The 11,662-nt window shown below is 34.7% G+C and overlaps 1 pseudogene; it reads left to right on the top strand.

Annotated features, from left to right (window-relative positions):
• The first annotated feature begins 4,600 nt into the window (after window positions 1–4,600).
• LOC141424970 (holocytochrome c-type synthase pseudogene) overlaps window positions 4,601–11,662 on the top strand; it is a 49,861-nt pseudogene continuing 42,799 nt past the window's right edge.

The raw sequence follows: 11,662 nt of genomic DNA, 5'->3' as shown, positions 1-11,662 counted from the left end.
AGGTTTTATTAATTTGAGTCTTTCCTTTCCCCTTCTAGTCCAATTGGCTAACAGTTTATCAATTTTATTAATGTTTTTGAAGAACCAACTTTTGTTTCCTTAATTCTTTGTATAGTTTTTTTGTCTCAATTTCATTGATCGTAGTCCTGATCTTTATTATATCACTCAGTCTGCTAGTTTGAGATTTAGTTTGCTCTTGTTTTTCTACAATTGTAAAGTGCATCATTGGTTTGTTTATTTGAGACCTCTCAGTTTTGTTTTGTCTTTAATGTAGGCTCTCATAGATATCAATGGATTTGCTCCATCCCAATGGCTCTGGTAGGTTGTGCTTTTATTTTTATTAGATTGTAGGAAATTATTTATTTCTTCTCTGCTTTCTTCTGTGATCCACTGATCATGCAATAATGTGTATTGTTCAGTCTCCATTTTGTTGTTGAGTTCTACTTTTATTGCATTGTGATCAGATTGGTACAGGGAGTTTTTGCAATTTTCTTATATTTGTTAAGATTTGCTTTGTGTTTTAGAATATTATCTATTTTGGAGAAAGGTTCATAAGCTGCTGAGAAGAATATTTATTGTGTGGTTACTGGTTACAATACTCTGTAGATGTCTGTTAAGTTCATTTCTTCTACTATATTTGTTAATTCTGATGTTTCTTTGTTGATTTTTTTGCCCGGATGACCTAACTATTGGCGACAGTGGGTATTAAAGTCTCCTTCTGTCATTGTGTTGGGGTCTATCTATGCTTTTAAGTCTAGTCTAGTAGTGTTTTTTTTTAATGTAGTTGGACGCATTGAAATGTTTGTGGCATTATGTTAAGAATTTCTACTTCATTTTGTTCCCTTTATTAGTATGAAACTGTCTTTGTTATCTTTCTGACTAATTTTAGTCTGAAGTCTGCTTTGTCAGTTATTTCTGTATGTTTTCAGGGTCAATTTGCTTATAATATCATTTTCCACCCTTTCACTGTAAGTTGATATTGTTTTTTGGCAGTGATATATGTTCCTTATAAGTAAAAAATGGTGATATATTACTTTTTAATCCAATTTGCCATTGCATGTCTTTTGATTGAGGGATTGAGGCTATTAACATTCAGTGTTAATATTGAGAAGTATGTAGCATTTTAAATCATTTGGTATTTCTTTCTGATATTTACTTTTCCCCTATTACTTTTTTGGTAATCTACTTTGGTAGTGAGCTTTATTCTTTCTTACATTTTCCTAGTTAAGTATAAGTTCTTCAACTGTCTGTAGAATTCCTTTAAATATTTTCCATAATGCTGGTTTGATGGTCATAAGTTTCTTTAGTTTGTGCTTGTTGGGAAAGGTTTTTATTTCTGTTTCAATTAGGAAGGATAGTTTTGCTGTATAGACTATTTTAGGTTGAAAGTTGTTTTCTTCTAGGACTTCAAATATATCCTTCCATGATATTCTTTTTTTAGCATTCATGTTAAGAAATCTGCAGTTATTCTAATGGGTTTGTCTTTATATGTGACATGCTGCTTCTTTTTTCCTACTTTCAATAGTCTTTCTTTGTTCCATTAATGAGTGTTTAAATTATATGTCTGATGATGTTTCTCTCCTGATCTTACTGATTTGATGTTTTAAAAACATGGATATTCCTTCTTTTCTTGAGATTGGAGATGTTTTCATTTATTGTGTTGTAGAATAAGTTGTCTATGCTTTTAGTCTGTATCTTTTCTCCTAACACTCATAATTCATAGGTTTGATTTTTTGATGGTATCCAGAGGTCTTGCATGTTCTAGTCATATTTTCTTGTCATTTTTTCATGCTGTTTGACTAACTGATCTAATTCCTCTACTTTGTCTTCCATTTCTGATATTCTATTTTCAAATTGCTCCACTCTGTTAGTCAAAATTTTAATTTTAGTTTTTTATTTGTTATCTTGAAATATTCATTTCAATTTGATTCTTTTTCAGGATTTCTGTGTTTTTCTTTTTTCCCTCTGCACTCTCTGAGTTTTTCAGTCCACTAGATGGCAGTCTAATTGAATACCTGCTTCTAGTTTAGTATCTGTGAACACCCTTATGTGCCTTCTCCAGTGCAGGTGGAAAGGGGCAGTATTTTGAGATGTAAATAAAATATCTACTGAAGGCTTGTAGAGTTTGGGTTCACAAGTCACCAGTCTTATACCATCCCTTCTTGTAGCTTTCCCCTCTTTCAAACTCACCACTACTTACAGTCTGTGTTTATGTTCTAGATGCAGACTTTTGTGACATGTCCTCTCTGGCAGTTTTTTCAGTAGAATTGGAAGCACAGCATGGGCAGATCCTGGTTTCTCTGGCACATTAAAGACCTTGCTCTGGGCTTGGTGCTACAGTTGCCACTGTTGCCACTGTCACTGCCACCTCCAATGCTGCTACATGTGCTCCAGGCAGCTTCTCTGTTCTGGTATATACTATGATCAACTTTTCTGGGTCCTCCATGGGCTGCCATTTCCATTCACTGGGTCCCATTGGCTTTTCTGCCACAGGTTGCATGCTGGGCAGCTTCCAGCATGTCTTCCAGTTCTCAGCTGCTTCTTTTTCCTTCCCCGCCACATGGGTACTTAGTTTAGGCATTTGTGAGTGTACTCATGAAATGTTGATTATTTCAAAACTATTTTGCCTGAGGTACCAGTTTCTCTGAGGTTCTTTGGGTGGAGAGTTTGGCTTCCATGGGTCTTTCTTACTTCTCCCATGCCATATTTGTCATTCTTTCTTTTTTGGTAAGACCATTGGCTCTCAAAAATATCAATACATAGTCTTTTGTTTCATATTTCTCTCCCCCATACTTCAACAAAAAATAAACATCCTGAAAAGATAGGAAGATTCAAATATTATTTTCAATAATATTTTTAAATTTACTTAAAATGTCTCTATCTTTCTTTCTCTTTCTCTCTCTCTCTCTCTCTCTCTCTCTCTGTCCCTCTGACCCCTCTCATGGCCCCCACATGGTGGTGATTTTATTCACTTGAAATATATGTGGGTAAATTGATTTAACTTTGCTTTCATTTCATTACTATTATTTTCATTTAATTATTATTGAATTAATTTAATTAAATTTTTATTTATGTATAAAATAATATTGTTAAAAGAGTCAGCATTAATACCTCCTATAATTATTTTGTAAAGAAAAGTGTGTGTATGTATATATATGTTTATATATGTATATATCCACATGTCAATTTATTTTCTTTTACAAAAAAAACTGTATGCATAAATATACATATGCATGTTTCATGTTCTTTTTACTGAACACTGTCTCCTAGAAATAATTTCACTTCTGTCCCTAGGCATTCAACTTCCACTGCTGTATATTATAATTATACATTCTAAATTGTATCTACCATCATTTATTCATTTAATCTCTCTATGTTTGGTTTCTAATATTTTGCCATTACAAATAATGCTCCACTGATTTGTATGTATCTTGAAGTTCTGAGTTGAACTTCAAGATCCAGTGCTAGGAGTGAGATTGCTGGGCTTAAATCAAAAAGCACATTCGATAGCTTCTCCAAGGGGATTTTATCAACTTTCATTTCCATCAAGTCCATGAGTGCCTTATTCTTTACATCCCTGCCTCTTGCCAGGCTTTTCATGCTTTACAAATCACATGTATGAAATTTCAGAGTAGTCTTAACTTCATTCCTGTTGTTATGAAATAAGTTGAACTTCATTTCATATGGTTAAGGACCAATTTCATAATCTTGTGTGGATTCCTTTTTCATGTATTTTCTCATTTCCTGAAGATTTGGGGGGTTTTCATCTTAACTTGAAAAAATTTATTGAAAAATGGTGGCTAAAGTAAGGAATCAGAACTCCCAAGCTCCATGACACCAGGAACCTTGAGATGCTGGAGCTACACTTGGGTAATTCTGATTGCTCAAATAACCACCATCACATTAGGTGCAGATAAAATTCAAAGATTGACCCTTAAATAAGCACTTAATTGCACTTAATAGCCATGAAACTCCCAGCTGGCACAGTCAGCCAGGTGTGTCCAGCCTCTGGTCCTGGGAAAAAGCCCTCAACCACTTCTCTCTCTCTTTTTTCCCTCTCCCAACAAACAGAAGACATGAAATCAATCAGAACCAAATTCTTTGACATCCTGGACCCCTAGTCTGAGGAAAGCCTTCCTACTCTGCACCACCATTTCTCCCCATCAGTGGCTCCAAAATTGCCTCTTTGAAACTCCAGAAGGAACAGCTGGGAATCATGAACCATGCATGACTCCCCTGCCCATCCCCACCATGAGAAAATAATCCAGGGAAGCCCCCAAGCAGACTGAAAAAAACGCCCAGCAAAAATATAAAACATAAACAGTTCACTGTAATCTAAAACTGACACGTGGGGGGTGGAATGCTGAATGTGCCCTGGAGAATGGAGACGTGGCAAGAAGCCAAACTCTCAGTGCCAAATTCTCAGTGACTGCATGTAAAGCAGCAAAGTCAGGGAGCAGGAGAGGGAAACAAGACAATGTCCCAGAGGGGCTGCCATTACTCAGTAGAGATCAGGAAAAGCACAAAGGCTGAGAACAAGTGTGGGGTTAAAGGTCAATCTCCCAAACCAGGGCAGGAGGTGTATCCTGGAGCTAATCGCTGGACAAAGGGCATCATTCAAAACTGAATTGCCCCACCTTGCTGGGGAAGGAGTTAACAAACAGAGCTGCAGGTGAAGGTCCAAACAACTGCTGCCTGGTGTGAACAACAGCTCTGACCATATTGCACAAGTTGGCTGTCTTACCTCATCTCACAATTTCAACTAATCTTGTGGACAGAAGGACCAAATACCACTCATAAGCCAGTCACCAGGTAAGAACACATCAGAGCCTCTACTGCCATACCAATACCAGCATTGGACATCTAAGGAATAACTCCAGAACATTTACCAGTGGACTGAACTTTTTGTGATTCCTGAACGTGGTGCTTTTTATTGTGTTTGTTTGTTTGTTTGTTTGTTTCTTTCTTTCTTTCTTCTTTCCTTTCTTTCTCTTTTTTATTCTTGTATTAACTTCATCATCACAATTCTCATCCTTATTCTTACCTTCTTCATTTTCCCTTCTTTTCCTATAGTACAATCCATTGTTCTCCCTCCCAACTACTCTTTATGCCCCTTCTCATCCACTCTTTCCCTTGTTTTCACCTTCCCTTACTATCCTCCCTCAACCTGTCATCACACTACCATTCCCTCTTACACACTTACCACCTGCCTACTAACCTATCGCACCAACTGTACATAATCCCAGCCCCCTGTGATCCCTGACACAAACACCCTCCACTACAGCAACAGAAAAACAGCCAAACACAGACAAGGGCACAAAACCCAAAAATCCCCACACCTCATCCAGCACCTACCCACCCCTTTTCCTGCCCCCATTTTTAGTGCCAACTTTACTATGTACTCACTGTAGAGAACTGAATAAAGCAATCTTAAACTGGCAGAGGCCACAATGGGAGGGGACCAGGAAATAGTGAAGGGGTCAGGTAGAGATGAACCAATGGGGGTTGTAATACACAAGTGCATAGAAAGAATACTAGGAATCTCTCTGTATAGCTATCTTTATGTCAAACTACCAAAAACGATATGTCTTTCTGATTATCTCCTCTTCAATCAAATTGGAGCCAAGAAGGGGGAACAGTTTCTGCCAGGAAGTTGGAGGGGAGTGTGGGGGGAGGGGGAAGATGGCACAAACAATGTATACATGTGTAAGTAAATGTAAAAACAATAAGAGAAAAAAAGTTTATTTTTGTATTTCAAGAATAATAGTCTTTTATTTATACTATATGTTGAAAATATTTTATTTGGCTGGATATATTTGTCATTTGATTCTGTTTCTAGGACTTTTCTTCACGGAATTTTTGTTCTTTAATTTTGGATAGTTAAATGATCATTGATTTACTTTGATTGCATTTGAATTTTGTTTATAGTCAGAGTGTTTTCTTAGCTGAGCATATTGGCACTCACTGTACACCCAGCAATTTAGGATGCAGAAGTATTAGGATCTGGAGTGAAGGACAGCTATGGAAAACTTAGCTAGACATTGTCTTCAAATTAAATGCAAAACAAAAGGGCTGGAGGCATGGTTCAATGGTTAAGCACTTGCCCACAGTGTGTGAGGCTCTGGATTCAATCCCACATTGAGAAAATAAATAAACAAATGAAGTCTTTTCTGATTTCCATGTTGGTCAAAATTCACATATATATATGTGAATATATATATATATATATAAATATATATATATTTATATATATATATATATATATAAATATATATATTTAAAAATATATATATATTTATATATATATAAAATATATATATTTATATATATATATATAAATATATATATATTTATATATATATATATATATATAAATATATATATATTTATATGTCACCATTCTTTTTGGAGTTCATTCTTTTTTGTGGTGTGAGGAGTCTTAGTTTTCTCTAAAAATTATTCACTAGCCCCAAGATTGTTAATTATCCAATATCTTTTCTTTGCCTTGGTAATGTGAGATACCACCATATCACAAGTACATATACTATTTTACTGGATTTCTAGTATGCTTTAAGATCTGATAAGATTATTTCCCCATTATAGAACTTTTTGCCAAATATTTCTTAAAGATTCCTATGACATAACAATTTTTGAAACTTGTTAAAGACATGATATATTATCTTTATTTGTAATTTCTCCTCATGGTTAGACATCTCAGAGTCAATGTTAATTCTTAGGGAACTTCCCATCTCCTCAAATGTAAATTAAATCTAAAATGTTTAGAATTTGATTACACTTTATTCTTCCATTTATAATATGTACCAGCAAACTGTATTTTTTTACTTTGATACTATTTATTTATTATCTTGTATCATAACATAGGCATTTGGTGGGGGAGAGTCAGATACAAGATTCACAACTTAAAAGGGGCCATGGTTGAAAACCTTGTGTATGAGCACATGTAAAGAACATGAATGACATTTTACCAAATACCACAGGAGCATGAGGGGAGCAGGACAGTAAAATTTAAAGAACAAAACTTCCAATCTCTAATCAGCAATAAAACATTTCTGAGGAAAGAGTAGGGAATGGGTCATAAATACCTACTGAGTTCATAAATGTCAAATAAGTTAGATGGTGGATAGCACAGAGAGTGAAAGGAGGTGTGAATTAGTTGTACCATGACCAGGGATGTTCAATGCAACTCCATGGCAATGCCTCTGATACTTGTAAAGAATGCAGTGCTGTAAAACAAGACCTGGTCTAAAATACCATTAAAACTATAAGTGAAACAGGAAAAAAAATGGTTGGGAAGAAAAATATTAATATCAATAGATACATTATTGTATCAGGTCATCTTTGCAGTGTGAAGGCATTAGGCTTGGTTCATATAACACAGTGTTCACCTTCTGTTTGTACTTATATCTCAGATATTCATGGAAGGGAATTTTCTTTTGGAAAAAAAACTCATAGAAATATATTTCCTTTGAGTTAGTGTCCTACATCTTCAGGTTCTGCATAGGGTACAATGATATTAAAAGAAAAAATATGGTAACCACCTAATTTAAAGTGATTATAAATTCTATGTTAAAGATTTTACCTACAAATTCACTCACTGAATGCTATATGAATGCTATAGAACTAAAAGGTGTGTGTATGTGTGTGTGTGTGTGTGTGTGTGTGTGTGTGTATACAGGTGAATGTGTGTCATTTTACCTGTCTGAACTAATACCACTTTGCTCAGAGGTGTTCACTTGTACAGTGTCTGGGTGACCAAGTGGCTTAAAAAGAAAAGATAGAATAATTGTAGATTTGGTGCTGAATAGACTACTAATAGCTATAATCTCATAGGTTTTCATCTTAAATCATCAAATAATTATCTTATTTCCCTCAAAGATGTGTAAATCAAATTCTACATGCATGTTATTAGTTGGTGAAATAATCCACTAATAATAGAGATGATTTGACTCTGTTGCACAGTGGGAAAGATTTAGTGATTTGCATATGAAATTTTTGAGAATTTCCTTGAAGCATAGTGCAGATTGTATATCTATACATCAGTTCTGTATTATTGAAAGAACCAGGGTATGGCCACAGAATGGATCACTGTGGACTTGTATTTGTATCTTCACACAGTGAACATGCATTGACCACGGACAAGGTAGAGAAAGCACTGCATGTCAAATCGTCTCCTGTCAGCATTCCAGGAAAATGATCACAGTCTGATCATTCAATTCCTGTTGCTTCAGATGTGTAGATCAAGCATTTGTTCTAGGTAGTAGACTCTGCACTGAGAGAATCAGGTTCATTAACTGTGAAACATTTCAGAATATAAAAATTCCAGTGCTTCATTTCTTATGACAAAGTTTAAGAATAGACAGAAATTAACACATATTAATCAATTCTTGTGACAAGTACTGAAATATAAACTGGAACTGGAAAAGTTTTTTTACTTATTAGAGCCTTCAGAGTTTAATTCATTATTTTTCTATTTTTATATGTCTAAATATAAAATCATATATTCAGATACAATTGTGTATATAAATCATAACAGTGATAAGATTTATATGACATACTGTAATTATGTATTTATTCTTGCCTTTGTTATTAACTTTCTTTAATTTTCCTTCTAATAATTACTGGCATCACAATGCTAAACATTATGTATAAGAAATTTTGAATATAGAGGTGAAAAGAGGGAGGAAGCAAGAGCAGTCACTGGATAAAGGTAAAAGTTCATATTGCTTTTACATAAGTAACTAAATGAGGTTAAACCTAGGAAGGTGTTGGAATAAAAATCCCTGACAGATCACATGGTATTGTGAAAATATGGATGCTGCTTTTTTATATCCTCATGAAATATTTTAGACTGCCAAAAATTCATGCTAAAGGCTTTTTCTAGAATTTCTTTCTTCAGATTGTCTAAATGCATTAGACAACATTTAAACACAATATGAAATTACAGAAGAATCAATTCTGTAACACAACAGAAGTAGGGTTGTATAAGGAGTATTGAAAAAAAGTTATTGATGTAGAAATACTTTCAGTAACTATATGTAAATTTATGGAATATTGTGTTCTGCCAATATGAACACAATCTAAATCAATTCTTATTTACTGTTAAGAAAGATTTATAAGTACTCTTAAAAACATTTGACTTGAAGATCAATTATAATTCCTAGATTGCCATATGCTAGCCATAAATTTAAATTTTGAAATAATTCTGACCTCTTATGTACACAAACTGATTTCCTATAATTTAATTCATTCAAAATATAATTATGTAATATTTTCTTCAGTAGTTAACATTGAATGCACACAATAAAATCAAACATTTCAAAGTTATTCTAGATTAACACTGACAAAATTCTGCTAAGTATTGCAATTAAAAATTTTTTTCATTCATTTATAGATACATTCCTACATTGTTTGGACAATTTCTCCCCCTTCCCCCTCCTTCTCCCCCACACCTTCCTCACTTCCAGGCAGAACCTGTTCTGTCCTCTTCTCCAATTTTGTTGAAGAGAAGACATCTGGAATAATAAGAAAGACATAGCATTTTTGCTAGTTGGAGATAAGAATAGCTGTACAGAGGGATTCCTAGCATTGTTTCCAAGCACATGTGCATTACAACTCAAATTGATTCATCTCTTCACTATTTTCCTGTCACCTCCCCATATTGACCTCTGTCATTTTAAGGTTACTATACTAACTCCTCTACAGTGGCCACACCAAATACTTTCAAGTTTTGGGTTTCCTAACTTTCCCTATTCCTCCTGTATATATCCTCCCCTTAACATGGGGCTCATGTCTTATAATATTAATGCATTTGTTTTAGATCTAAAATCCACATATGAGGGAGATTATATGATTTTTGGCTTTCTGACCCTGGCTAAATTCGCTTAAGACAGTCTTCTCTACTTCCATCCATTTATAAGCAAATGATAAGATTTTATTTTTCTTCATGGCTGAATAAAATTCCACTGTGTATAAATACCACATTTTCTTCATCCATTTGTCAGTAGTGGGCATCTTAGCTGTTTCCATAGCTTGGCTATTGTGAATTGAGATACAATAAACATGGGTGTGCATGTGCCTCTGGAGTAACCTGAGTCACATTCCTTTGGTATATCCCTAAGAGTTCAATGCTGGATCATATAGCAGATCTATGGTTAGTTTTTAAGAAACCTCCATATTGTTTTCCAGAGTGGTTGTACTAGCTTGCATTCCCACCAACACTGTGTAAGTAAGTGTTCCTTTTTCCTCACATCCTTGCCAACGTTTGTTGTTGGTGGTGTTTTTGATGATAGCTTCTCTAGCAGGGGTGAGGTGGATTCTTAGTGTGGTCTTGATTTGCATTTCCTTTATTGCCAGGGATGGTGAGCATTTCTTCATGTTTTTTGGCCATTTGGATGTCTTCCTTTGAAGAAGTTCTATTTTGTTCATTTGCCCACTTCTTTATTGGTTTATTGATTACGGGGGAGTTTAGTTTTTTGAGCTCCTTGTATATTCTGGTTATCAGTCCTTTAGGTCTGATATATAGCCAGCAAATATTTTCTACCACTCTGTGGGTGTTCTCTTCAGTTTAGAGACAATTTCTTTTATTGTGCAGAAGCTTTTTAATTTCAGGTAGTCCCATTTGTCTCCTTTCTCTAAGTTTCTGAGCTGCTGGGGTTCTACTGAGGAAGTCTTTGCCTATACCTATTGCTTCCAGAGTATTCCCTGCTCTTTCCTGTACTAGCTTCAGAGTTGTGGGTCTGATATTAAGGTCCTTGATCCATTTTGAGTTGATACTAGTAGAAGGTGATAAATATTGACCTAGTTTTTGTTTTCTGCAGGCAGATAACCACTTTTTCCAGCAATATTTGTTGAAGAGGCTGTCTATTTTCTATTATATGTTTTTGGCCTGTTAGTCAAAATAAGGTGGGGATAGCTGTGTGGATTCATATCTTGGTCCTCTATTCTGTTCCACTGGACTTCATATTTGTTTTTGTGCCAGTACCATGTTGTTTTTATTGCTATTGCTTTGTAATATAGTTTGAAGTTGATATTGTGATACCTGAAGCATTGCTCTTTTTGCTGAGTATTGCCTTAGCTATTTATGGTCTCTTGTGTTTCCAAATGCACTTTAGGGTAGATTTTTCAGTCTCTGTGATGAATGTCATTAGGATATTGATGGGAATTGCATTAAATATGTAGACTGCTTTTGGTAGTATAGCTATTTTTACTATGTTGAGTCCACCAATCTATGAGCATGGAAGTTTTTTCCACATTCTGTAGTCTTCCTCAATCTCCTTCTTCAGAGGTTTATAATTCTCTTTATAGAGGTCATTCACATCCTTTGTTAAGTTCACTCCTACATATTTGATTATTTGAGGCTATTGTAAATGGAATTGTTTCCATATATTTTATCTCAATTTGTTCATTGTTGGTGTATAGAGCAGCTAAAGATTTTTGTAAGTTGATTTTGTACCCTGACACATTGCTGAAGCTGTTTATGGTGTCTAGGAATTTTTGGGTAGAGTTTTTTGTGTCTTTGAGGTATAGCATCATGTCACCTACAAATAGGGATATTGTGACAGTTTCTTTACTTATTTGAATTCCATTTATTTCTTCTTCTTGCCTTATTTCTCTGGCTAGGAATTCCAGGACTATGTTGAAT

This window comes from Castor canadensis, chromosome 1, assembly GCF_047511655.1.
Source record: "Castor canadensis chromosome 1, mCasCan1.hap1v2, whole genome shotgun sequence".
Taxonomy (NCBI): domain Eukaryota; kingdom Metazoa; phylum Chordata; class Mammalia; order Rodentia; family Castoridae; genus Castor; species Castor canadensis.
The sequence above is the reverse complement of the archived record's forward strand: the minus strand, read 5'-3'. Positions and strand labels throughout refer to the sequence as shown.